The 27561-nt window shown below is 38.0% G+C and overlaps 1 protein-coding gene across 12 annotated transcripts in view; it reads left to right on the top strand.

Moving 5' to 3' along the window:
- Positions 1-27561, top strand: part of CCDC148 (coiled-coil domain containing 148) — a gene marked incomplete at its 3' end in the record, with an annotated part of 459403 nt that overhangs the window by 19720 nt on the left and 412122 nt on the right. The window contains exon 1 of one of the 12 annotated variants that reach the window (XM_081052567.1): positions 9593-9719. The exons of the other annotated variants lie outside the window; for them this stretch is intronic. Of the gene's footprint in view, positions 1-9592; positions 9720-27561 lie in introns of those variants that run through there. 12 annotated transcript variants of the gene reach the window in all.

The raw sequence follows: 27561 nt of genomic DNA, 5'->3' as shown, positions 1-27561 counted from the left end.
TATGATTAAAAGATTCACCTCCTAGTTGCTGGTTGCCACTTGTCTTCCTAGGGGGTAAAATGTCCTACTTTCAAAATATTTCAGTCAGTTGTCAACTGAATAGGTTGTGTATTTTCACAAAGAGGACAATAGTATTCAGTTTTTAGTGAGGGAAATGGGCTTGTGGAGGTAAGTTCTGACGTCTCTCCCCTCCCATGCACATACTCCAGACCACATTGTCAGTATGTTTTTATTGTGCACCTTAGTTGCCATTTATTATCTTATATGCGCCTAGTCTCATGTTTGGTACTTTACAATATCATGAATCTCCAAAACTAGTATTACTAATAATGTAAAACATGCATTACTAATCCTGTCGTACAAATTAAAAATGGAGGCCTAGATAAATTAAGTGAATTGCTCAGTTAGTGCCAGAGACAGGATTTATGAAGCTCCAAAACCTTTACCCTTTCTGCTACTTCTTCATGAGCCATGATTTTATCATGAAAAATTTAGAATTGTCTTTAAATGTATCTGTTCCTTGGACTTTATGACATCAAATTCAGTTGAAGATCTACCTTATAAAAAGAACAATTTCTTTAAACCTGTATGACTCATTCTTAATATAACCTTCCTATATTAATTAAATTTTCATACAGCTATTTCATGAGTTTATTATTAAGCATTGTGATTTTCAATTCTTTGGAAATCATGTGATCATTTTATACTTTCTTATTTCCAAATATTAAAGGCTAAGTAAATTAAGCCTTTTTTCTCAGTTAGAACACGATCTTGGTATTGATCAGCATACAATTCTGTTGACCTCCCACAGAAAAACCCAGCCCAAAGCTACTACTAATGCTACTTCTGGTTTACATTTGAGTTACTATCTTCTCTAGTTGTGAAAAACAACACACAGAGCCAAGTTTAATATTTTTCTGAAAAAAATTAAATGGGTTATGATTTTTAGAACTCCTTTTTCTTTTCTAAATGTTAAAATGTATGTTTCCTTTAGCCTGCATATATTCATTTGCTCATTCATTTGTTCATGTAACAAACATTTACTTAATGCTTCCTACATTCCATGCATCATTTTAGGGGATATAGATCAATGAGACAGACAAATGTTTGCCCCATACAGATTCTATACTAATGGGGAGAAATGGATAACCACACAATGAAATTGTGGTAACTGCTGATAAGAAAATATACAGGGTATTCTGATAAAGGTGGTTGGGGATGGGACTGGGGTTATTTTGGACAGTTTAATCACATAAGGTCTTTTGGTGGTGACATTTGAACCAAGACCTGAACTACAAGAAGGAGCAAGCCATTTGAAAAGCTGTCAGAACTATTTTCCACACAGATGCAACTGCCCTAGAGGAGTTGTTGACCTTTGGAGGAACCAGGAACAGAAAGAAGGTGCTGCTAGAGTATAATTTATAAGGCTGTAAAAGAAGTCAGGGATCAGATCTTGAGGATTTGAAATAAAATTATAATGTAATCATCAATTTCTTCTGAAATAACATTATTGATATTATTATATTTGCCTTAGAATTAACTTTATTTCACTGGCACTATTTATTAATTATGCCACAGACAGAAACATACGTTATGATCAAATTTTAAGAAATGAAAAGTTTTTAGAAATTATTAATAGTTCAACCTCTTCATTTTAGAGACTAGGCAATTTTAACCCAGAAATGTTAAGTGACTTCTAGGAGATATCTCAGCAAACCCAGAAAGGCTAGGATTTGAGCTCAGGCTTTAGTATGACAGGGTCCATCTTTCCAAAAACCCAATTTTTAAGAAAACATTAAAAAAAGTTTCATTTATGATATTTCTGTGGCTCTCTTGTTTTCCATTAAATTGTTTAAAAATAATATATTTCCATAACTAAACCAGTATTTAAGTATAGTTAATTGTTTTAGATTTGGATTAGATATGGTTTTTTACATCGTTGACTAAATTCCTATGACTATAAGAGCAGAATGATGCAGATATTGACTTAGTATTTATTGCTCATTTGACTTTCCTTGTACCATCTGCAGAGATTCTTAACCTGGTTCTTACATTCCAAGGGATCCACAAGTGAATCTAAAGTTCTAACCCTCTGAAAAGGTGTACAATGTTTAACATCCTTGTGAGTATCGTTTCAGGTCCTCCAAGAAACAGATTTCAAGACAGGATTAGACAAGCTCAATATATGGGGAAATGCCTGTTATGGAGGATTAAGGAGAGGGAGCAGGAGTAGGCAGCAATGAGATCACAAAGCAGGCCTGACACGTATCTGTGAAGGGAGAAAGGGAAGGAAGGATTGCGTAGAAAGTCTCAAACTGCAGGATAGTTCCAAGAAAGTCTCAGCCAGGCTGATGGGGAGTCATCAACAAGCAGTTGCTCCTTGAAGGCATCCTTTGCTCGGCAGGAAGGCACTGGCACCAGTACCCCTGCCATGCTCTGTTATTGGCTCCAAGCAGCACAGGGGAAGTGTGGTTTGGTTGTGAACACTGTCATGGATCAAAGGGGACAGCAGCTGAGGCTGTCCGTCACCTCCTCTCCTGGCAGCAGCTCGCTGGAAGATCTGAGTGGTGCACTTACAGGGCCATCACACTGTGCTTCGGTGAATTCCTTTAGGGAAAGTATCTATCGTGTTTCCCCGAAAATAAGACCTAACTGGAAAATCAGCTCTAATGCATCTTTTGGAGCAAAAATTAATATAAGACCCGGTATTATATTATATTATATCATATTATACCCAGTCTTATAGTAAAATAAAACCTGGTCTTACATTATAGTAAAATAAGACCGGGTCTTATATTAATTTTTGATCCAAAAGACGCATTATTGCTGATTGCCCAGCTAGGTCTTATTTTCGGGGAAACATGGTATGAATTGTTATATTCGCAATGTGTTTAGGTCCCTCCAAAAGTTCAGAACCACCGACTGTTCTGACACCCAAATGGTTAAAATGTGGTCCTCAGAAACCAAAGTATGGACTCAAATTTACTACCAAAAGTGAATAAATAGGAGTTATTCACCAAACCATTGAAAATTGTAGCATGATGATGGAGATAGAATTCTTGGGTTTGTACTGTGATTCTGCCTCTGATTAGTTGCTTGACCATGGGCAATTATTTCACCTTTCTGTACCTCCGATTCTTCATTTCTAACAAGGACATAATAAGTGCCTGCGTCTTCGGATTGTGGGGAGGAAACAGTGCGTTGATGTCCAGAAAGCTCCTCACACAGTACCTGGCATGCACTATTCCAAAGGTGATAGGCTCTTGGGCACTGAGCCCTGTAGTGTGCCCCACTTGAGCAGATTCAGCGATCAGATGTTAACTAAGGGAGTGAATGAATGCATGAAGCTCAGATCCTTTAGCTGCAGAAGGATCTTTTGAAGAGTGAGTTCTTTTAACACATTTAAAAATTATTCAGTGAAAAAGTATTGTCTCTGGGTTGGTAGTTCTTGAGGGGATGTTAATTTTTTTTCATTGTGTTTATTTGTATGTTTAATTTAAAATATTATTATGGATTACAATTTTATTTTATGCTCAATTCTTTAACACATGATTGTTAAAGCAATTTTTTTCTGTAAGTTAGAGCTACAAAGGTGATTTTGCATAGAAGTGGATTATTTTACGTATAATATTATTAGTGCTGTTACGTATTGTACAAATGTTTTAAAAGTTTCAATCTTGTTCTACAGAGCTTGACTTTTTTCTGTCTTTACATTTTATTAAATTTATTGGGGGTGATTTTGGTTAATAAAATCATGTAGGTTTCAAGTATACAATTCTGTAATACATTGTCTGTATATTGCATTGTGTCCAAAATCAGATCTTCTGTCATGTGTTTAACCACCTTTACCCTTTTTCATCTCCCCCCTTTCCTCTGGTAACCACCATACTATTGTCTGTGTCTGTGAGTTTTTGTTTTGTTTATTTCTTTGTTTGTTGCTTTCAGTTTTATATCCCACAGATGAGATAAATCATGTGGTTATTTTAGTATGGTGGTATTCTCTGACTTTTCCCCATTTCCTCTTTTTTTATGTTATGGTCTCCGTTATAGATTTTTTTGTGCGTAGTTACAATTAGGTTTATGCAAAATAAAGTTTCATCTGTACAGTAGACCTTTTTCTTCAGCATGCATCTTATCTCTCCATTCCCCTTTACAAATTCAGACCTTTACCCCCTCACCTTTTATGTTTTGGTTGTCACAAATTATCCCTATTTATGCTGTGAGTTTATTTTCAAATTGCAGTAACTATGTTCTTCTTTTCCCTTCTTCTTCTTCTTCTTCTTCTTCTTCTTCTTCTTCTTCTTCTTCTTCTTCTTCTTCTTCTTCTTCTTCTTCTTCTTCTTCCTCTCTCTCTCTCTCTCTCTCTCTCTCTCTCTCTCTCTCTCTCTCTGTCTCTCTCTCTCTCTGTCTCTCTGTTTTACCTCTTTTAGACTTTACATTTTATTTAAGTGTATAATAATCTATTCTGAAGAAGGGTTGCAATTTCCTGCTTCTGTCTGTCTGTTAGTCATTTTACTCATAGTTTTGTATCCTTTTGCCTTTTAGTTTCAGGTAGAATAACCCCGTTCAGTATTTCCTGTAATACATGTCTTGTGATGGTAAATTCCCTCGGTTTCTGTATGTCTGGAAAAGTCTTTATGTCTCCTTCACATCTAAAGGGTAACTTTGCTGGATATATTATTCTTTGTTGATAATTTCTGTCTTTCAACAGTTTGAATATCTCATTCCACACTCCCGTAGCTTGTAGAGCTTGACCTTTGTTGATACATTACTTTCTGTTTGGGTGACACTCCTTTCCTCCTTTAACAACTTCCTTGATTTCTCTCAGGCTGGTTTTTCTATAATATTTTAATTTCCATGTTTCTTGGTATACCCTCTTTTCACTAGTCCTGGTCTAAACATTTTTGTAAGGCAGATATGATAAAAGGTTAAATAAGCATTTGAAAGGTGAGATTCACAAATTGTTTAGTCCAGTGGTTGGCAAAATGCCAACAGCCCAAATGCCAAATCTCTCCAGCAGCCTATTTGAGTAAATAGGTTACATATTGTATATGGCTACTTCCATGCTGCACAACGCAACTAGATAGTTACAGCAGAGAGTGTATGTTCCACAAAGCATAAAATATTTACTGTGTCAGCTCTTACAGAAAAAAAATGCCAATTCCTGATTTTATTTACCCAAAATTTTTAAAACTAGGAAAAACAATTTTTAAAAAATGTCTACAACAGGATAGTTTCTTGGGGGTAGGAATTATGCCTCACTCATTGCTTTATCCTTAGAAACTAGCCCAGAGCCAGGCTTGTAGCAGATACTAAACAAATTTATCAAATTGAATTGATTGCATTAATTTTAAAAATTAAATACTTCAAATTAAAAAGGAATTTTCTCCCAGTGTGTTTTTATTAAAGTTGGCACTGTAGAGTAGACTCGCTGGGCTAGCACATTAGAGTGGCCATTACAAATAATCTCCATGGGTGGTTTTAGTACATCGAAAAAACATCCTTTTTGTGAACAAACTATATTAGTTTAATGGAATAATATGTTTGAGAGAATACTTGACCCCCTGCTGCTTCTTTTAACATTTTGCTTTTTATGCTAAGATTCCTTTAATAATTTCGTAATATTGTAGGCATTATAATTCATCAAATTCCTAGACTCACATGCATGAAGTTCTTCACATATTTTCAATAAGTGGATTCCAGCACCTAGTTTGGAAAAATTGTTTGGGTAGAAAAACCTTTGTATCTGTTTACATATAAATTATGAAATTAACTCTAATACTTGTTATAGTGCTATAAAGTTCAAATATTTTTAACTATTATAATTTATTAATCAGTTATACTCAAAATTTTACAAAGTAAACAATCTAACTTTAAACAGATGACATTTTTTTAAAAATTTAGGGCATGGGTTTCTGGTTTTCCTTTTGCTAGTCTGTTAATTTTTCTGTGATGAACAAGGACATAAATTGATAACAACTTTGAACATTTTTCATGAAATGCTTCCTATTGATAAAAATCACCTGAGACATTTCTTTAAAAACAATCCAGGGAGAAGGGATGAAAAGGTGGAACACAGAGAGTTTGGGGGGCAATGAAGCTACCCTGTTTGATACTGTAATGTTGTATACATGTCATTATACATCTATCTAAACACTTCGAATGTACACACCAAGAGCGAACTGTAACGTAAAATATGACCTTTCAGTAACAATGATGTGTTAATGTAGGTTTATCAATTATAAAAAATGTACCACTCTGGTGGGAAATGTTGATTGGGGCAGGCTTGTTTCTTTGCATATGGGGAGGTCAGAAGGTACAAGAATGGGAAATCTCTGTACCTTCCTCTTAATTTTTCTATGAACCTAAAACTGCTCTGAAAAATATAAATCTTTAAAAAAAAAGAAGTAATAAGAAATTCCTAGGCCTCTCCCTCTAAATTTTGATTCAGTATTTATGGGTTGAGGTCCAGATTCTTTCTTTTTCAAGTATAAGCACAGTAAATGATTGACATCATCAGAGAAGTTTAAGGAATACTACTTTAAATAGTATTTTCACATTTTCTCAATCGTGTATGAAATGATTTGAATGGGGCTTGAAAAATTTATTTGGACCCATCATATACTCTCACTAATGATGAAACCATTTGAATATTTACACATAGAATGTAATATCTACACTTAAAATAGGCTAAATAGTAAATAATTTTATTAATTACTTAAAGTGAGGTGTTTTTGTTTGTTTGTTTGTTTTTGATATTTCAGTCACTGAGTGTCCTTCAATATTTTAAGCTTATTTGGGTCATAAATTCCCTCTGAGAAGTTGATGAAATATGTGTAATTTCTCCCCAGGAAAATTAACACAAAAATTTTGCATATAATTTCATACAGTTTCTACTAACTCTTACATATCACAATGGACTCCAACCATGACCAGTTTATGAGCTGGTCTTTATTTTGGGCCCACTTTGTTTTTCATTTTGCTCTATACCTAGGTATGTTTTACTCCTATTTTTTTTTCTATCAGATGCCATACAGCCAAAAATGTAATAACTGTCAGTATCCTGACTGTATGTATCTCTCTCTATCCAGATAAATGGAACATGTATTGTTCTTGCACTTCTTTTGATTAATATGTCATTTAAAAAAAATCTCATTTTGATGCAACTGTGGATTTGGGGGATGCTATTTATGAAAAGAGTAAGACATTGTCAGTTTGTTGATAGAATGAATAGAGGGACAGATACCTTGAGACTGGGTGACTCCTGATAGAAATGTGATAAAAGAAAGACGATACCTGAGGAAGGAGCTGTGGTGACTAGAAGCCAGCAATGAAAAGCCTAGGGCAGACGGGAGTCAAAGGGGCGAATTCAGAGGAGGCTGGCAGCATAGGCCCTTGATTCCTCCCTCGTTTTAGAAATGGGAATTCAGTGAGGGATGCAAACAGCTTGGGTGGCAGATGGCTTCGGAAAGATTGCTTCAACCCAAATTTGAGCATTGTATCAAAAACTCGGAAAGAAACAATTTTGTTTTCTTCAAAGTCTTAGGGATGAAGTCGGGGGCAGGGGAAGAGCAAGAGAGAAATATTGAGTGGGGAAAAGAGTGGAGTGGTAGAGAAAGTAAGAGAAGTGAGAGAGAGAGAGTGAGAGACAGGCAGAGAGAGAGAAAGAGAAAGAGAGACAGAGACAGAGAGACAGAGAGAGAGAAAGAGAGACAGAGACAGAGAAATTCAGGAAAGAAGCCATACTTATATTAATCTAGACAAAACAGGGCTCATTGATTATATTGGAAATGTAATCTATCTACCCAACTGTAATCTCAAGAGTGGTACTTTAAAATGATTTCCTGAAAGTGTATATTGTATTGTTTTATGCCTCACTGTGAGGGGAAGAGTACCGGAGAATACAGAAGGGCCAGTCTCTCACCTGGATGTCAGATTATGACTCAGGGCTCACAGTAGCGCGTAGGACAATTTGGTATGAATTAGGAACAACAGATGCAGACCCATGCCAGGGCGTGTAGCTTAGCACGCAGAGCACAGCTGAGATTTTAGCCCCCATTTCTCTCCATTGCCGTACCAGTTTGTGCGGTGAACTCTCTACCCAACCCCGTGTGTCAGCCCTGTTACAGAGAATTGAATTGCTCTTAGGCTCCAGGCAGCAGAGAGGGTAAGGAGAGCCTTCAGATCTCTGTGAAGATTTTTCAGGTCTCTTACAAGCCAGAGCTTCTACGATATTGTGACTTGTTTCTAGAATTCAAACTATCCAAGTAAATGTGAATCAAAGCGGCAATGTCACAGAGTCGGCTGGTTTGAGGGAGACGTACACGGAGAGATCAAGGAGGAAAGAGGTGCTGCCAGCCAGACACATAACATAGGCCCGTCCTGGCAACCAATAAAGAGGCAGGTGTTTCAGTCAGATTGCTCTCACAGCCGTAAACTAGTTATAATTTTTATGTTTTCACAAATAAGCACAGAAATAGTTTCAGAATTTGCTATATGTACATATATATATATTCACACATATACAAGATTCATATGCATGTTTCATATGTACCTCTATTTATGAATCCTAGCCATTCTTCCATATGACTTACTTTAAACTATTATAATATCCAACAAACTATCTGATAAGTGCCATTATTATAAACAATTCCTATTGTGTCTTCTATAACAAAATATGAACTATGTAAATAAGGAAGTCATTGACTTATCTGGGGAAAGTTAATGACTTCCTTATTTACATAGTTTAAAATCATGACTCAATCTTACTGACTATTCTTTATTGGTAATTAACTAAACTTCTAACATATTTTGTTCAGGTAAATGATTAAGTTGAAAATATTTTGTACATATTTCCAGTATTTTTTTCAGCTTTGTTCTCTGTTCCTATCTCCCTTTGCAAATTCAGTGACAATCTGGGTAATAAGATATTGCTGATCAAATATGAATTCTGTTTGTGTCTTTATTTGCATCAGTTTGGATTGTCCTTAATTAAGTCTGGCCCATTTTTTTTTTCATTTAGATTCATTAAACATTGTGTGTCCTGACTAATCAAGTTTATAGTTGTAAGAGGTCTAGAGGTACCTTATCTTCCCTATGTTTAAGTTCCTTTTGTTTGTATGTTCAAGACAGCCTCTTGAGAACGTTTTACTTTATTAAAACAGGCAATTTTAAAATTCTTTTAATTTTTAATATCTCGTGCTTGATATGATTCAAAAATTAAAATGGTTTAGAATATATGTGAGGAGAAATCTTACCACTACTTCATCCCTGTTCCTCCTCTTCCTTCCAGCCATTTTTAGTAAGGTCTTGTTCATCTTTTCTGTTTCTTAATGAAAATGAAAGGAAAACCAAATATCTATTCTTATTTTTCTCTCATTCTTTCAAAAAACAGGCAAAATTTAAGATTTCTCCCCATAATGCCCTTTTAATCTTGCTGCTGGCCCATCAGGTAGTTGGTAAGTCTTCTTTGCGAAGAAGATTAATGAAATCATCTAATATACACTCACAAGATCTCCATACAGTTACCAACATTAACGAGCTGATTTTAAATAAGCATTTATTGCTTGCGCTCTTACAAGTTTCAGAATGAATTGGCTAGTTTGCTGGAAGGTCAATGCTTGAGTTAAGGATATCAGAGAGGAAGCCTGGTCCTCTCTAGTGCCTGGAATATTCTGGTGCACTGTCCAGGCTGCTCCCTTCGTGGTTTGATGATTTGGGTAAGTACTGTGCTATTTCTTCATAATTTAAAATGTTTAAATTTCTAACATAAAAGCTATGCTAAAGATGCCACATGGGAAAGTTGTATACAAGTCTAAGAATCGGTTAAGGATGTTTTATGAAAAATGTTAATTTAAAAAATCTCTTAATTTCAAAATCTTGTATAAAGTGATGTTGCAAAAGAGTTTGACTTGTTTACATTTATAATGTTGAAAAAATTTTGAGGCTAACAGTTGTCTCCGGTGTGATCAGATCATCGACTGATTATAAAACTGGAAGTTTTCAATTAACTTGAGCCCTTCCTTCTCCTCATGGCTAATATTTTCATTCAGGGGTGGCTAAGCATTCTTATTTACTAACGTGGCTTTCATGTTGCTTATTAGTAAAACCTTGCTCCTAGTCCCCAGCATTCCATGCTATCAGATCGTGCTGCACAGACAGTGGTTAGTGTGACCTGCCATCCTCGCCACCATATTGCTAATGGAGTTCCCTTTCAACCTCAGAAGTGTCCTGGATTGGATAAGAAATTATGTGGTCACTCTAAAAGAAGATTTCCCAATGATAGTAATGGCTGACCATTATTGGGCATTTGCTCTATGCCAGGCACTGTGCTAAAGTATTTACATATATGATTTCATTCATAAGTGCATATAACATAACTTCCATTAGGCAACTGGTATTATGATATTTATACCGCAAAAGATAATGGAAGCTAAAAGGTTAAGTAATTTATCCAAGGTCATACAAATAGTAACTGAGGAAAGAGGACTTGAATTCAGGCTTGTTGGAGCCACACAATAAGTATTTGTTACTAAGACTTTGTTACTAGGACCAGGAGGTGGCCACCAGTGCCCAAGTTTGTTTGGCAGCAGCTTGAGGAGCTTGGGACCACGAAGTTTCTTTTGATTGCATGAAATTTATGCAGTCTGTTCATCTGCTAAATAAATAAACTAGTTCTTTTCTTTATTTTTTAATAAATGCCTAGGCAAAACAATTTTTTAATTTTTTTTTTTGAGACAGGACCAGTAATCTTGGCAGTGTTATGTTACAATGGCTTTTTAAATTTTGTACTCGATACCATTTTAATTGTTCAGTTCAATGGGACATTAGGGACAGTGGTTCACTGTTTCACTTGGGAAAAGCTGCTCTCTGTCAGGTTTGTGAACAGCTTTATTGTTTAGTTCATGTAAAGGTCAGTAGGTCTAAAAATATACACTGTAATGGGTGATGTAATAGATATTTTATATGTGTCACAGGTGCTTTCCCTCAGTGGTTAAAATGGGTACCTTTGTGCCTTCTGCAGAGAAGGTATATGTCTGTGTGGTCTGTGAATGAGTGAGTGTGTGTGTGTGTGTGTGTGTGTGTGTGTTTGTGTTTGCACATCTTGTTTGAAAGCCCAGTCATACAAACATAGACACTGGGTACTCCAATCTCTATCTCAGGAGATATCAACATTTCCTATGAACCTATTGTATGTCATTGGATTTGATAGGCATTTTGCCTGTGTAACTTAAAAACACAGACTTTCAGTCAGAAAAAAAAAGATTTGTTGTGGGTTTTGTTTGATTAAAATAATGGGATCAACTGATTCAGTTTAGCTCAGCAGCCTTACAGGTAACTTCAAACCTATCTCAGCTTTTTCCTGGCCTAAGGGATCATTCCTTTCCTTTTGTTTCTTTTCTTAGCTTGATGAAGTGTTAAGATTTGTTCATTTCAAAGCAGACCATTTAAAAATGAAGAAGCCACATTGTTTAGTTCACTGGACTCGGAACCTTAGAGACATGTTCTATTCTCAGCTATGGAAAACTTTCTTAAAGCAAAATCACATGATCTGTGACAAAAAGATATTCCTCTAGTTTGAGAGAGTACATTTTACTTTATAATCTGTGTTAAAAGCGTAGTATTAACTGGAAAGTTCTTGGCAAAGTTATACTTTCTAAACAGGCAAGTTCCAAATCCTGGCAGTGAATATTCCTTTGAGTTACTTTTTTGTGTGTTTTTTTTTTAACAACTTTTTAGTCTCCTCTCAACTGTTATCCTTCCCACTAGAATAATACAAGATTAATATATCCAGTGGGGGTATGAAGATATACTTGATGAAGTTACTATAAATCCCTTATGAAAATGTTACCACATATAATCCCCAAACTCTAGCTGTCTGGGGGCTGGGGTGGTGGTGGGGAAATTGGGGTACTCTGCTCTGTAGCTGGGACTGTTGGGACTCGGTGCCTGACACCACAGGGAAATTGATCTCTTTAGTTATGCTGGTTCAGGCTTTGACATATCTTCTCCTTGACCTTTTTCTTCTGTATTCAACCAAGAGATACGTGCATTAAAAACAAAAAAATAAAATAAAGCAAAACTTCCTTAAGCAAATAAGGAAAATTATAAAGGAATAAACAAACCTGGAAACCACATAGTGAACAAAATGCAGTTTCTGAAGACGGTGCAGTGAGCAGTGGGTAATACCGTTTTTCCCCGAAAATAAGACCGGGTCTTATATTAATTTTTGCTCAGAAAGGCGCATTTAGGGCTTATGTTCAGGGGATGTCATCCTGAAAAATCATGCTAGGGCTTATTTTCCAGTAAGGTCTTATTTTCAGGGAACGCAGTACGTAATTGTTTTCAGAAGAATTAAGCTCTGGTGGTTTTGTGCCTTTAAGCAACTGACTTAATCTCTTCTTTGCTCTTCATCTGTAAAATAGCTTTTTCCTGGCCCAAGAATATGCTTCATACAGCTAGTCTGGGATCAAATGATAAACATGAAAGGTAGATGTAAAAGGTAGATGTTTAGTTATGTTGACGTAAGGCCGCCTTAGGGCTGTTGGGTACATACCATGCACAGCCCAGTAGTTTTTCTCTACTTTGTGGAAGCCCTAAGGAGAAGTAATTTCACATTGTGTGCATAACACACGGTGGAATTCTCACCATCTGCATGATCTACCCTCTCTTCTAGTTTTGTCTTGTGGCTCCCTAGCCAAGGTCCAGGCTTGTCTGCTCTGGCCATAGTTTGTACTCTGTTTCCTCTTTGCAGCCACTCTTCAGCATTCTTACCCTCTCCTCTCTTGTTCTACCCCAATCCCTTCATCGCAGAGAGAAAGGCTTGTTTTCCCTGAGTCTGCATCGACTCGTGACTACCTCCCATGCCCCTCTGAAGTTGTCTAGCTTCAAGTCTTCAGAGGTTCTGTCTTCTCCCAGCTCTGGTTCTTCGCTGGGTTGGCTTATCTGAAGCATATATTCTTTAAAAAAATTTGAGACAGATTCCTGGCCTTCTTCACCTGGGCTTGAATGTGAGTCTGGCTTGCTAGTCTCACTGCCTTTGGGATTAGCAGCTCTTTCCACTTCATTCTGCAGCCATCTCATTGTGTTCCTGCACAGCAGCGGATAGAAACAGCTCTTTCCTAGTTTTGAAAGACTCCATCTCCCCTAGGATTCTCTAAATTTCCATTTCTAGCTTGAGAAAGCAAAAATGAGAATGAAGAAACCCCTTAAGTGTTTCTATCCTGCTCAACTAACTACTGATTGTGGTGGTACTACTAGTAGGAGCTGTGATAGTAGCAGCAGCAGCAGCAGCAGCAGTCATCGTCATTGTTGTCATTGTAGTAATTAGTATTTATTGCCCCTGTTTACAGCCAGGTATGATGAAAAATTCTTTATATGCATTGCATTATTTAAACTCCACAGGAACCCTGTGAAATGAGTCAGTTACTATTTCTCTTGTAGAGTTGAAGAAATTGAGACCCCTGAGGGGTGAAGTAACTTGCCCAAGGTCACAAAACTAATAATCTGGAGAATCACTATTCAAACCCAGGTTATCTGATTTCAGAACCTGAACACAGTGCTATCTATATAGTATTGTGGAATATATTCATTAGCTCTGTCTCTAACTCAAATGCCCATAGGAGCCAGGCCAGAAATGAAAATTTGTAGAGAGAGCCCAGGGTTAGTAAGGCGACAGTTCCAGCTGAATGTTAAATGGCAGTTGACATCATTCCTCAGTGTGGGCGTGTCATGAGGACTGTTGGGGTGTCATGAGGACTGTGACTTACTGGAGAACATATATCCAGGGTGAGAAAAGCTAGCTGCTTCTTACTCCATCGGTTGGTATCTTAAGGGAATAAGCTTCTGAAACATGGAAATACAGATTTTATATCGTATTTCCTGATTATTAAGTGCTGACAATGAACTCAAATAACAAAACGAAACTAAACACTGTGAAGGTTAAAGTAATTACATTTGGGGACCAAATTTGGCCTGGTTTGTAACCTCTCTCAGGCCAAAAATTTTGCAACATAATAACCATTTCAGTGAGTGATGGCAATGTACAAGAAGAGATGTATTGTTCCCCATTGGCCAATAGCTGGACCATCCTTCGCCATTCCATCTACGATTGCTTAACAGATGACTGGAAAATCCCATTTATTAAATGTTGTGTAAAGACTAAAACACATAAAGTAAATAACAGTATATCCTATTCTTGAGTACCTACTGTATGCCAAGCACTTTAAATATGCTATTTTATTCATTTTAATCCCATAGATTAAACAGGTGAGGAAAGAGGTCTCAGAAGTTAAATAACAACAACAGCAACAACGTCTCACCAAAGGCATTCCTCTAGAAAGGGGCAGCATGGGTTTGAATCTGCACGTGCATTATTCTACAGCTACCCAGCTCTCCTGCCCTTACTGTGAAACACTGCAGGGAGATTAGCATTATGCTAGAACTTAAGTAAACAGAGACAGGCTTACCCTGTTGTTGTGATTTTCAGTTTCTGGCGGGGGTAGTTCCTTGAATCAAAATGATCTCTGAATGCCCCTGGAAATTCTTCCATTTCCCCTTATTATCCAGCCTGAAATTGTAGCTTTCAGAGATTCTTTTGCGTTAACAAGCACATTCCTGGGAAGGCCCCTGCTTAAGCAATCTTTCTTTCATTCCCATGTGAACATGAAGTTAATCAGATTACATCTTTCAAACAACTACCTGAGATCTTGGGAATTTTCCTGGAACAGCAGGCAAGGGGAAGGGGCCATTCTGAAGCAGGGGTCATTGTTCAGGTGGAGTGATTGGGTTGGGGAACTTGGAATAGGCCCTTTGTGTCACAGGCGGACTTCTGGCTGCATCAGAAGCAGGAGAGTGGACACGCATGTTTGTTGGCTACTTTGTTTTTCGCCTGGAGCTGTCCTCTCAAATAGATGAGGCCATATTATTGTTTGGTGCTTTACATCCTGTTATATTTATACTACAAGAATGCAACATTTTTGCTTTGAATAGATTTTGAACATATTTTATACTTCTAAAATAAATATATAATCTTTAAAAAAATTAATGTGTTTTGATCCAATGAGTAATAATAATAATAATAATAATAATAATAATAAAACAAAGCTGAAGAAATAATCACAAAATGGTTCTCTAAGGGATAGGATTATGATGGACTTTTTAAGTATTTTCTAAATTCTTTATAATAAGATAACACATTTTAAAAGGAGGACAACAAAGAGTTTTGTTATTGAAGCAGAGTGAGTGAAAAAAAACTCTTAGTTATCAAGGTGTGATAAGAATAGGGTGGGGAAGTTTTACTTGCTTATGCACTCAAATCTGAAATTACCTCAAGGAAAGAGGTCCTACTGAGAGTACAGGGCAATGAAAGGGAGCAATGGGGGGACTTTCTCTCCTTCTCCCTACTCCTGAAGCCCCCAGGAGTGTGCATTTCCCCCAGATTTTTTCCTTCTTCAGGCGACAGAGAGAAGAGTTGGAAGAATTGAGGGTGATTCAGTGCTGAGTTCCCTGACATCTGCTAAGCCTTAGTCCTGTTATTTATTAGACAGCTTTGCCCAAAACAGCCCCTTTTATGTGCCAACCCTTGTACAATTTGCTCATGCTTCCTTGCAACATGAATTTTCTCTCTCCCAACTGTTTGGTAATTCCAGAATAGTTCTACTTTCTTCCCTGTTTCTTTCATTTTGGACACTTATGAAAAAATTGTATTCCTTTATTACGTTTCAGGTGCAACTTAAGATCCTCAACTCAATTCCCTAATTATTGGTCAATGGTGATTGTTGCTTTTCCTTAACTATACTATATGGTCTTTCTGCAAAAGTTTGAAGTTTCCAGGAGTAGAAGAGTAGTACTTTTTCAACTTTACTGAAGCATAACTGACAAATAAAATTGTAAGACATTTAAGATGTGTAATGTGATGATTTGATATAAGAATAGTAGGAAGGTGTCCATATATTAAAATAGAATAGCTAAGTTTTACTTTTTATAAATAAACTCAAGACTGATGGACAGTGACTGTAAGTGGAACGAAGTTCAATGATACAGATTCGGCTCTCTGTACATACCCATTTCTCACTGGTCAGTGTCTAGAGTCTTTTAGAGGGATGGAAGAATAAGAAGGCTCCAAAGAAAAATATCAGAGGCTAGAAATTCAGAAAGCTCTTTGACCATTAAAGGCAAAATGGTCATCATATCTTTTAAAATCAAATGTGTTATATAATTATTTCATTTGTCTAATTCACAGAGATCTGGTACTAGGAAAGGCTTTTATGGGCAACTGCTCTATTCTCTGTGGTATTCTTCTAGATAAAAACCATTTGCTCAGTTCCCCCAAAATCTGCTCCACAGCAGTGTCTTTTAATATGACACGTTCCTCAGTGATTTCTCTTTAAAAATCCATCCACCTCTGTGATCTGTTCTCTTGTCAGCTCATCTATTTAATTTTGGCTGCCCTTTTCCAAATTGAAGCCATCAGTGTTCTTGGCACCAGCAGATTTCTGTCAGTCCCCTTTTCATCCATTGTTTCTCTGTCTATAGCTAAGCCTGCCCACTTAGCCCCCTAACCTGTAGCCATCCAGAATTGCTTGCTCGAACTCTCACAAACACGCACTGCTCTTGTGCCCCTCCCCCACACCTGACTTAAATAGCTGTGTCTTCTAAGGCCTCTCTCCCTATACATGATGAAACCACCCTACTACCGTGTTTCCCCGAAAATAAGACCTCGCCGGACAATCAGCTCTAATGCGTCTTTTGGAGCAAAACTTAATATAAGACCTGGTATTATGTTATATTGTATTATATTGTTATATTGTATTATATTATACATGGTCTTATAGTAAAATAAGACCGGGTCTTATATTATATTATGTAAGACCCGGTCTTATTGTAAGACCCGGTCTTATTTTAGAGCAGGGCCTTATATTAATTTTTGCTCCAAAAGATGCATTAGAGCTTATTGTCCGGCTAGGCCTTATTTTTGGGGAAACACGGTATTCTTTAGACTCACTTGACATATAACCTGCCCCTGCCTTTCTCCACTTTGGCCTTCTGCCTCCAGCAAAATGGAGTTGTGTGCCCTTTGTGCTCCAGTAACTCAGACGTCAGGAATTTTGTCTCACTCTGCAGACCAGTGTTCTTCCAGGGACAGTACAGTTCAGTCCTATGCAGTAAGGTGCAGGAAGGCGGTGCCAGATCTTCTATTTATATTTATTTCAAATCCAAGGCAATCAAGTAAGCTTTTCTAATCTTTGATGCATGGATCCATCCTGATACCTTCATCCAGTCCCTGAGTATACCAAGTTTGATTTCACTCATTTGTTCATATTCAGCATGTTGAGAAATATTGTAATTTCACCTGGTTTTAAGAGGATTTACAGATTATGTTAACTTCTTTTTAACTAAAACTAACCTTCACAAAATGGACAAGTGCCTTAAACCTATTCTTACAAAGGTCCCTGGCTTCCAGATGATACTTGTAATGTAGGCACAACAAATGACAAAAAGGCAGAGCTGACTCGTCCATGAGGACACCCTCAGCAATGGTCTGGCACCTGATTGTGGGCAATAATATGCAACGGCCCTGCCATCAGACCCATTATAGGTAAAAACAATCATAATAGCAATCTGGCTACATTTTACAGAAGATTTCAAGTGATTAAGAATATTTAAAATATAAATTTACATCAACTATTGCTATCTAATAGGAACAATATCCTGAGGATTTATTCTGCCCTGGGCTATTAGATGAAAGGAATATAATAGTAGTGATAATATATAAAAATTATAATAATTTACAAATAGGAAATATCCATTATTGACAAAATATAGTAAAATAATTGACTAGGAGTATGTAATAAAAACATTTAGAGACCACTACCATGAGTTTAGACACCGTCTGCTTAGAGCTCTGTGGATAGAGGCTTTGTAGCTCCAGCACCTAGTACAGGTCAGACAATTATGTTGGTGGACTCATCCTGGAAAAAGTGCCACACACCTCATTGCTGAATATCACTATGGTCACCTTCGAAGTACTCCCCTTGGGAAGCTATGCACCGATGCCAGTGCCTAGTCCACCCTTCAAAGCAATTTTGGAACTTTTTCTGAATGGCCATCAGAGCCATGGTCGTATTAGTATTACCCTTGATGTCATCAAATGTCTTCAAAATGTCTTCCTTTCAATATTTCCTTTATCTTCGGGTAAAGAAAGAAGTCATTGGGGGCCAGATCAGGTGAGTAGGGAGGGTGTTCCAATACAGTGATTTGTTTACTGGCTAAAAACTCCCTCACAGACAGTACCGTGTGAGCTGGTGCATTGTCGTGATGCAAGAGCCATGAATTGTTGGTGAAAAGTTCAGGTCGTCTAATTTTTTCACGCAGCCTTTTCAGCACTTCCAAATAGTAACCTTGGTTAACTGTTTGTCCAGTTGGTACAAATTCATAATGAATAATCCCTCTGATATCAAAAAAGGTTAGCAACAGCGGTGCAACAAGTTTGCGAACTTAATTGTCAGACCTCATATGCTCAGTAAATACTGAGTGAATAAATCAATGAAAGAACCAATACAGAAAAGTGAATGCTCTGCAGAGAAACCTAAGTCATTTTTTCTATTTTAAGCTCCTACCCAGAGCAATGTAAAACTAGGGGTGGGGAACGAAGATGAAACAATCAGATGACTCAGATGCAGGAAGTGGATTTATGTCTGAGTCCATGTGGTAAAATGATGACCCTGCAACGCGAATACGTCTGGTGAGGTCATCACTTCCTGTCTCATAGGGAAAGAGAGACTGCCAGTTAAATGGAAGAATTTGAGATTATTCTCCTTATGATTTCATGCTAAAACTGCACATCAGTGCTCAGATCCTCACCCAGGTCTTGACTTCTCACACCTTTCACTTGTGCCTGTTACTGTGGAAACTTTGTGGAACCTTGAAGGGCTTACCTGAATTCCTGAATGATTTTATCTGTGATCTGTGATCACAGTCCCAAAGGTATTTTCTGATAAATGATTACAACTTTACTTATATAACCCTGCAAGCCCACGCCCTGTCCTTCAATATAGTGGCAAAAGTCTTTTAAGTTCATGTCTTGCTACTGCACCAAAAATCTCACCTTGGGACTCACCCAAGATCAGGTGACCTGTTTTACTGTTTAAGGATTTTCTTTGGAAGTTCTGGGTTCCTGACAGAGGGATCCTTTCATCATTTCTAATCATAAATAATATTAACTGCTAATGAAAGCAATATGGGCTAGCAGGTTGTGTTTTCAAAAGTAAAGAACGATATCATTCTCCCAATATTTTAAAGAAGCAAAACAATTTCAGTAACTAGTAGTATAAAGGAAAGCCTCATTACTTTGCTAGCATATGTTCAATTCATCTATGTCATCTTAATTAAGTGTTCTCTAAAGTTGTATGGTAGTCGTAACCTAACCTAGTATGTCTTAGGACTAGTAATGTAGGCATTTCAGAAATAATATTGATCTTTTAATTACTTTCTGCCAAACATTTACATTGCCTGAGTGTATTCTTCAGGACTCTTAGTCATAATGCAATCTATTAGTTTAAGCAAAAGAAAAAATATTTGCCCAGGAATACCAACAAAGGTGGAATAAATGAAACCAAGGAAAGGGTAGGATTCAGTGTCGGCCTCAGAAAAATTCACCACTTCCCTCAGCACATCAGCTTCATACATGCTTTCTGTAGGCCTGTTTCTTTTAATAGAAAACATGGTTTATGACAGCTGTTAAGCTTTATATCTTAGAACTTTAGTCACTGGATAAAGGCTGACTTGAAGCTTTCTTTGGCTTTAAGTTTACAATCTTGGAGAAGGAATTTTGTTTACAAAAGACTTTGGCTATTAAAAAGGGTTTGAAACATTTTTGCTCTAAGCAATTAATTTGCAATCCCACCACTCTTTTCTTACCCCCTGTTGTATCCCCATCTGCTTTTCCCGGCATTGTTTCCCTCGTTCTGAACTTGGATCTCCCTGCCTACTCGTCCCTGCATCTTGATCTCCTCCTGGCATATCTGGCCCTTAGATTTTCTGTTCCTTGTGCTTGATATGTCTTTTATTCTTTCTGTCCTCTCATGTTGAGTGAAGACTCTCCACTCAGGGAGTCCCCTTCCAGATTTCTGTCTGGGAAGAATTGAACCATATAATGTGCAACTTTCAAGATTACATAAACCATAGCTGTGTTAAAATTTCCTGATGCTTTAAAAGGTTTTCACTTAAGGACAAAAAGCAATTATTTTATATCTACTGTAGTCCCAAGCAGCATGTAAATAGGGTAGACGTTCTTAAAATAACTTCATTTGAAAAATGGGACACCTTCATCAGACAACTAGAATTTTTCTCTGAAACAAGAGCTAAGAAATGAGCTTGATTAGTAAAAAAGTACATACAGATGGGAATGAATGATCAATACACTCTTTCTGTTTCTGGACAATCAATTAAGGCTCCTTCTTCACCAGCCACAGCAGAGCCTAACCTGAGTCAGGTTTGACAATGACATTATTTCACTATGACCAAAGGAGATGCCAGCCCATTTTTAGAGCAGAACATTTCATCTTCACTATTCCTCTTAAATTTTTGTGCTGAATTTAGAAAATGTGAGAAACTTGTCCTGGAAATACATGTTAAGTATTGAGAAAAGCATTATTAATTAAGTCAGAGGGCAGGATGAATCTAAGTAGGTAAGACAGTGGTCATACAGAGCATTCTTTGCTTACCTCTATAGTGAAAATATCTTTAAATGAAGAAAAATTAAGTTTAGCTCTAATTAGTTTATGAAATCATGGATGAGTACTTTCGAAACAGTAATGATGTAGCCCTTAAGAGAATGTGGGTTGAAAATTGGAGTTGATCTAGGATTACCTCAGTCAACTTGATCGACATCTTCTCATGTTGTGCAATTGATTAGCATGAGTTCTATCAAACATAATCTATCTTTGTTTTTTGCTCTAGGTTATTCTTATATAGAATATTTGAAAGAAGTCCTGCCTATTTAAACTGAAATCAAATTTATTGAAGAACTATTTAGCATCTGTTTGTATTACCTTCAACTTGTAGAGAGAATGAAAATATATTATTATGTTATCAGGAGTTATTCTCACACTGAAGATCATCAACATATTCTAGGAAATTTGTATGTTCTCTTTGAGAATTTAAATATTTTATGTTTCTATTTCAAACAAAATTTTTAGAAATAATATAAATATGTGGTCTTAAATTCATTGATACACTTTTGGTTCCTATTTGTGTGCTCATGGATTAATGATGACATTAGTGCCACATGATCTCCTAAGTGACAGAGTCCATAATTTAATATATTGTTTCTCAAATTAGAGTCTAAGAGTCACAGAGACTATGGACACATTTTCATGCATCTGTGAGTACCTTGTAAGAACATTAATAACTAACTTTTTCTTTTGCTGATATTTTTGATACCAGATGCTCATCTTAGAAATGTTTATATACTACCTGCCATAAGTCTCATGACTCTAGGAAATACCACTATTATCTTCACTTTAAAGATGGGACCACTGAGGCACAAAGGAATTAAGGAATTTGCCAAAGTCCTCAGAGCTGGGTTTTGAACTTAACATTTTAGCTCCAGAGATCACACTCTTGAGTAGTGTGATATTTTCCCTTCTAGGGAGGCATAATGGGTACTGTTCCTTTCCTTTGTCATGGTTACCCATATTTATGGTCATTAAAAAATAGTTGCTTTAATTAATTGAATGAATATAGATTTCAATTTTGTGGAATAAGAAAGCTTGACTCATGTCCTTTTTAAATCTCTTTCTCCTTGTCTTTCATAGCTTCTAAATAACCATTGATTTACTTTCCTTTAATATGCATACTGTTGCATTTTTTAGAGTTTATATGATTGGAATCATTAAATATTTACTCTTTTCCTTTTTTATTTCTGGTTTCCTTTATGTTGCATAATTACTTTGAGATTCATCAGTAACATGAGTAGCTCAACTTTATTTTTTTGCTCTCTTTGAATATACCAGTATTAGTTTATACATTCATCTCTTTATGGACATTTGGGTAATTTCCAATTTTTTGACTACTGTAAATAAGTCTGTAAAAAAAACATTTACTGGTCCCTATTTTAAGAGTATGGCTACTTATAGAAGAAATTAATTTATTTATCAAATATTTTTAGAGTTGTCAACAGAAAACTTAAATCGTAATGCAACAAAGAAGAGAACTTCTGCTGAGGTATATTATCTTCTTAGGAAGAAGACATTGTTTCCTCTACACAGTTTCCTCTTCTTTCTCTTTAATTTCTGAACAATCAGTCCTAATGCCTTTAGATGAGGCAGAACAAGGCTGGTTTCTACACTGGAAGAAGGAGGGAACTGTAATGGCCCAGAGCATGGTATTGGAACCCAAAAAGGGGAAGAAAGGGATTTATTTGGGGGTGCCGATCTGCGCTGGTGTCAAAGAGCAACCAGGATAAAGGCTGTATCTATGTGGAGGAGCGGCCTAATGTGCATGTCAGAACTCAAGTGAAGTGGTAGGAGGGGGGGCACCTATGAATGGGGGTGACCAAGTGCAGTGTGTCAGAGGCCAAGCAAGGCGAGGAGAGTGTGAACACACAGAGGGGGCTGCCTGACATGAGGTTTTGAAATTAACTGGAAAGGAAGACGTCTCCATGAAGTAGGGAAGGGGGCAGTGTGGGGAGTCAGAGTGTGGAGGGAGTCTATTTGGAATGGTATAGTCTGCCATCAGATGTTGGAGCTTATGTGGTGATGGCGAGGCACCTGCTGTCGGTTGTTGGAACTCAAGTCAGGTAAGGAGGGCATTTGTGTAGAGCAGTGGTGGCATAAAAATCAGAGATTGGTTATGGATAGGGAGTTGCTCTAATAAGATACATGAAGAATAATGAGGATTGGGTTTTTTACTGTTGGCATAAGAAACGGGGAAAACCAGAATGAACTTTATACTGTTGTATTGCAGTTGGAGATATCAGTGTGCATGGTGTTCTACCTATCTATCTGTTTTTTAAAGACTTTTATTAAAATGTACCTAACATATATGAGTTTAAGGTGTACACAATAGTTATTCAACATTTATGTACCTGAAGAAGTGATCACCGTAAGTCCAGCAGCCACCATCTGACACTGTACAACGTTATCACAACATTATTCCCCATGCTGTACGGTACATCCCCATGACTTCTTTGTTTTACACCTGGAAATTTGAACCTCTCCTTCTCCTTCACCTTCCCCACCCCCTTTATAATTTTTCAATTGTAGTTGAGATTCAACACTATTTTATGTTAATTTCAGGTGTACAGGATAATGGTTAGACATGTATTTAATTTAAGAAATGACCCCCCTGACTAGTCTAGTACCCACCTGGCACTATACATAGTTATTACTTTATCATTGACTATATTTCCTATGCTTTACTTTATATCACCATAACTATTTTGTAACTACCAACTTGTGCTTCTTAATCCCTTCACCTTTTTCACTCTGCCCCCAAACTGCCTCCCGTCTATCATTCTGATAAATCTAGTGCCCATCTGACACCATCCATAATTATTACAATATTACTGACTATATTCCTTATGCTACATCCTACATCCCCGTGACTACTGTGTAACAACCATTTGTACCTCTTAATCCTTTCCCCTTTTTCACCCATTCCCAACCCTCCTCCCATCTGACAACCATCAAAATATTTTCTGTATCTATGAGTTTGTTTCTGTTTTGTTTGTTTGTTTATTTTATTTTGTTTGTTAGATTCCACATATAAGCAAAGTTGCACTCAGCACAATACCCTCCAGGTTCCATCCAGGCCGCTGCAGACGGCAAGACCACATTCCCATTCATGGCTGAGCAATATTCCATTGTATATATGTACCACCTTCTTTTTATCCATTCATCCATCCACGGACACCCAGGCAGCCTCTACAGCGTGGTCATTAAACAACGCTGTAATGAACATAAGGATGCACATGTTCCCTGGAAGTAGTCTTTTGGGTTTCTTCAGATAGTTACCCAGAAGTGGGATTACTGGGTCCTTCTTTGTCATGTGTTTCAGCCTTTGTTTTAAAGTCTATTTTGTCTGGTATAAGTATTACTAGCACAAACTTTTTTTGTGAGTTTGTTTTAATTTTCTGAAATACCTTTTTCCCATCCATTTACTTTCAGTCTGTGTGTGTCTTTTGATCTGGTTAGTCTCTCCTAGGCAGCAATGTGAGGGTGTTGGTTTTTTGGGTTTTTTTTTTTTACTCTTTTAGCCACCGTATCTTGATTGGAGCACTTAATCCATTTATGTTTAAAGTAATTGTTGATAGATATGTAGTTATTGCCATTTTATTATTCAGATTTCTTTCTTTCTTTCTTTCTTTCTTTCTTTCTTTCTTTCTTTCTTTCTTTCTTTCTTTCTTTCTTTCTTTCTTTCTTTCTTTCTTTCTTCTTTCCTCCCTCCCTCCCTCCCTCCCTCCCTTCCTTCTTTCCTTCCTTCCTTTTTTCCTTTCTTCCTTTCCTTTTTCCTTTCTTTGTTTTGTCTTAAAGTCCCTCTAAGATCCTTATGATACTGATTTGGTGGTGAGGAACTCCTTTAGCTTTTTCTTGTCTGGGAAGCTCTTTATCTGCCCTTTGATACTAAATGATAGCTTTGCTGGGTAAAGTAGTCTTAGTTGTAGGTCCTTGCTTTTCATCACTTTGAATATTTCCTGCCAATCCCTTCCAGACTGCAAAGTTTCTGTTGCAAAATCAACTGATAGTCTTATGGGAGCTCCCCTATAGGTAACTAACTGCTTTTCTCTTACTGCTTTTAACATTTTCTCTTTGTCTTTAACTCTTGGCATTGTAATTATGATGTGTCTTGGTGTGGGCCTCTTTGAGTTCATCTTGTTTGGGACTTTCTGTGCTTCCTGGGCTTGAATATCCACTTCCTTCACCAGGTTAAGGAAGTTTTCAGTCATTGTTTTTTCAAATAGGTTTTCAATTTCTTGCTCTCTCCTCCTTCTGGTACCTGTATGATGTGAATGTTGGTATGCTTGATTTTGTCCCAGAGCCCCTTAAACTCGCCTCATTTCTTTCTTCCTTTTTTTTTCTTTTCTGATTGGGTATTTTCTGCTACCTTATCTTCTAAATTGTGGACTTGATTCTCTGCTTCATTTAATCTACTGTTGATTCCCTTTAATGTATTCTTCATTTCAGTGCTTGTATTCTTTATTTCTGACTGGTTCTTTTTTACATTTTCTATCCCAATTTTTACATTTCCTAAATCTTTGCTGAAGTTCTCCTTGAAATCACTGAGCATCCTTATTATCAGTGTTTGGAACTCTGCAACTGGTAGTTTGCTTATCTCTATTTTATTCAGTTCATTTTCTGGAGCTTTGTTCTGTTCTTTCATTTGGGAAATATTTCTCTATCCCCCCCTTTTTGGCGCCTTCCTGTATTTGTTTCTATGTAGGGCTGCTATGCCTCCTGGTCTTAGTAGAGTGGCCTTTCATAGTAGGTGTGCTGTGGGACCCAGTGGTGCAGTCTCCCTGGTCACCAGAGCCAGTGCTCTAGGTGTGTCCCTTTTGTGGATTTTGTCTGGCCTCCTATTATAGTTGAGACTTGATTGCTGTTTTCATGTCAGGGGGAGGGATTGACCCTCAGGCTGATTGATTGTGAGGACTAGCTGTGACTACAGTGGAGGAGATGCTGTTCAGGAGCTGACCATACAGAGCAGGGTTTGCTTTAGTGGGTCTGTGTTGCTTGCCCAGTCTGCCTTTGGTTGTGTCATCCTTGGGGGTGGCCAGGTGATGCTCTGGCCCAGTCTGAAGCTAGCCACTGAGACTGCCAGCCCCAGGGCCTCCTGGGAGGGGACCCGCTGCAGGCAAAGTTCAGCCACAGCCTGTGCCCTATTCCAGGCTACCTGGTATGAGCCACAAAGAAATCCAGAAATGACTGCTGCCTAAATTGTGCTTGGAGGAGCCTTGAGAGGCCAAGTCATGAACCAAGGCCAGCTGTTGCTAGTGCCAGGGTTAGGGCTGCTCAGCCAGAGGTACACAACATGCCAAAGCCAGATGCTACTTGTTTAGGTTTTGTGAGACTTTGAAAGATTTTAGGAATATCTGCAGCATGAACCAAGGCAGGCTGTTTATAGGGAAAAGCCACTCGCAGTGGCTTTGGGTGTGCCCAATATTTAGGTGGGGTGTGGTCTCAGGGTATCAGTAGGGTAGAGCAGATGAAAGGTGATAGCCAGTTTGATGGAGACTCAGATTGGGGTCTTCTGTGTCTGCATGCAGGGAGGGGGAGGGCTCAACAAAGGAGCAATGGCTTCTGCCAGCTCCTCCATTCCAGAGAGAGCTGCCCCTCCAGCCCTAGCCCTGAAGCTAGACAGTTCATTTTGTCCCTGTGTGTCCCTAGCATCTTTCGAGCTGCGCTCCCAGCCCTGGAGCTCAGAGTGAATGAGTCCATCAGCAAGTAATTCCATGCATGGGCCCTTTAAGGGGAACACCTAGGACTATAGCTGCCCTCTGTCTCACTCACATCTCTGCTGGTTGTCACAGCCAGAAATTATAGGTACTTCTCTCCCCAGCACTGAAACTCTGGGATGAGGAAGAGCTAGGATGCCTGGCTCCTTAGGGCGGAACTTGACAACTGAGATATGCCTCCTGATTTTTTTTTTATATAAGGGTTTTGTTTGTTTGTTTGTTTGTTTGTTTTTAATTTTATTGGGGAAGGGTGAACAGGACTTTATTGGGGAACAGTGTGTACTTCCAGGACTTTGTTTTTCCAAGTCAAATTGTTGTCCTTTCAACCTTAGTTGTGGAGGGTACCATTCAGCTTCAAGTTGTTGTCTTTTCAGTCTTAGTTGTGGAGGGTGCAGCTCAGCTCCAGGTCCAGTTGCCTTGCTAGTTGCAGGGAGCACAGCCCCCCATCCCTTGCAGGACTCGAAGAGTTGAACCGGCAACCTTGTGCTTGAGAGGACACACTCCAACTGGAAGCTCAGTGGCACCTCAGCTCAAGGTATCATGTTCAATCTTTAGTTGCAGGGGGTGCTGCCCACCATCCCTTGCGGGACTTGAGGAATCAAACTGGCAACCTTGTGGTTGAGAGCCTGCGCTCCAACCAACTGAGCCATCTGGGAGGCAGCTCAGCAAAAGGTGCCATGTTCAATCTTAGTTGCAGGGGGCAGAGCCCACCATCCCTTGCGGGACTTGAGGAGTTGAACTGGCAACCTTGTGGTTGAGAGCCCACTGGCCCATGTGGGAATCGAACTGGCAGCCTTCAGAATTAGGAGCATGGAGGTCCAACTGCCTGAGCCATCAGGCTGGCCCCATCCCTCCTATTTTTAATGGTCATCCATGGGGGTTCTACATCTCTGCCCCTCCTATAAGTCTCTAGCTGGCTTCTTCTGTATGTCCATAGTTGTAGGGCTTCGGTTCAGCTAGACTTCAGGTGATTCTCAATAATGGTTGTTCTGTGGTTTAGTTGCAGTTGATGTGGTCCTGAGAGGTGGTGAGCACAGTGTTTACCAACTCTGAGGCCATCTTAACCTATGTATCTATTTTTTAAAGAGAAATAGAAATAGAAATAA

This window comes from Rhinolophus hipposideros (assembly GCF_964194185.1).
Source record: "Rhinolophus hipposideros genome assembly, chromosome: 6".
NCBI classification, from domain to species: domain Eukaryota; kingdom Metazoa; phylum Chordata; class Mammalia; order Chiroptera; family Rhinolophidae; genus Rhinolophus; species Rhinolophus hipposideros.
Note: the sequence above shows the minus strand (reverse complement) of the source record. Positions and strands in the feature narration are given on the sequence as shown.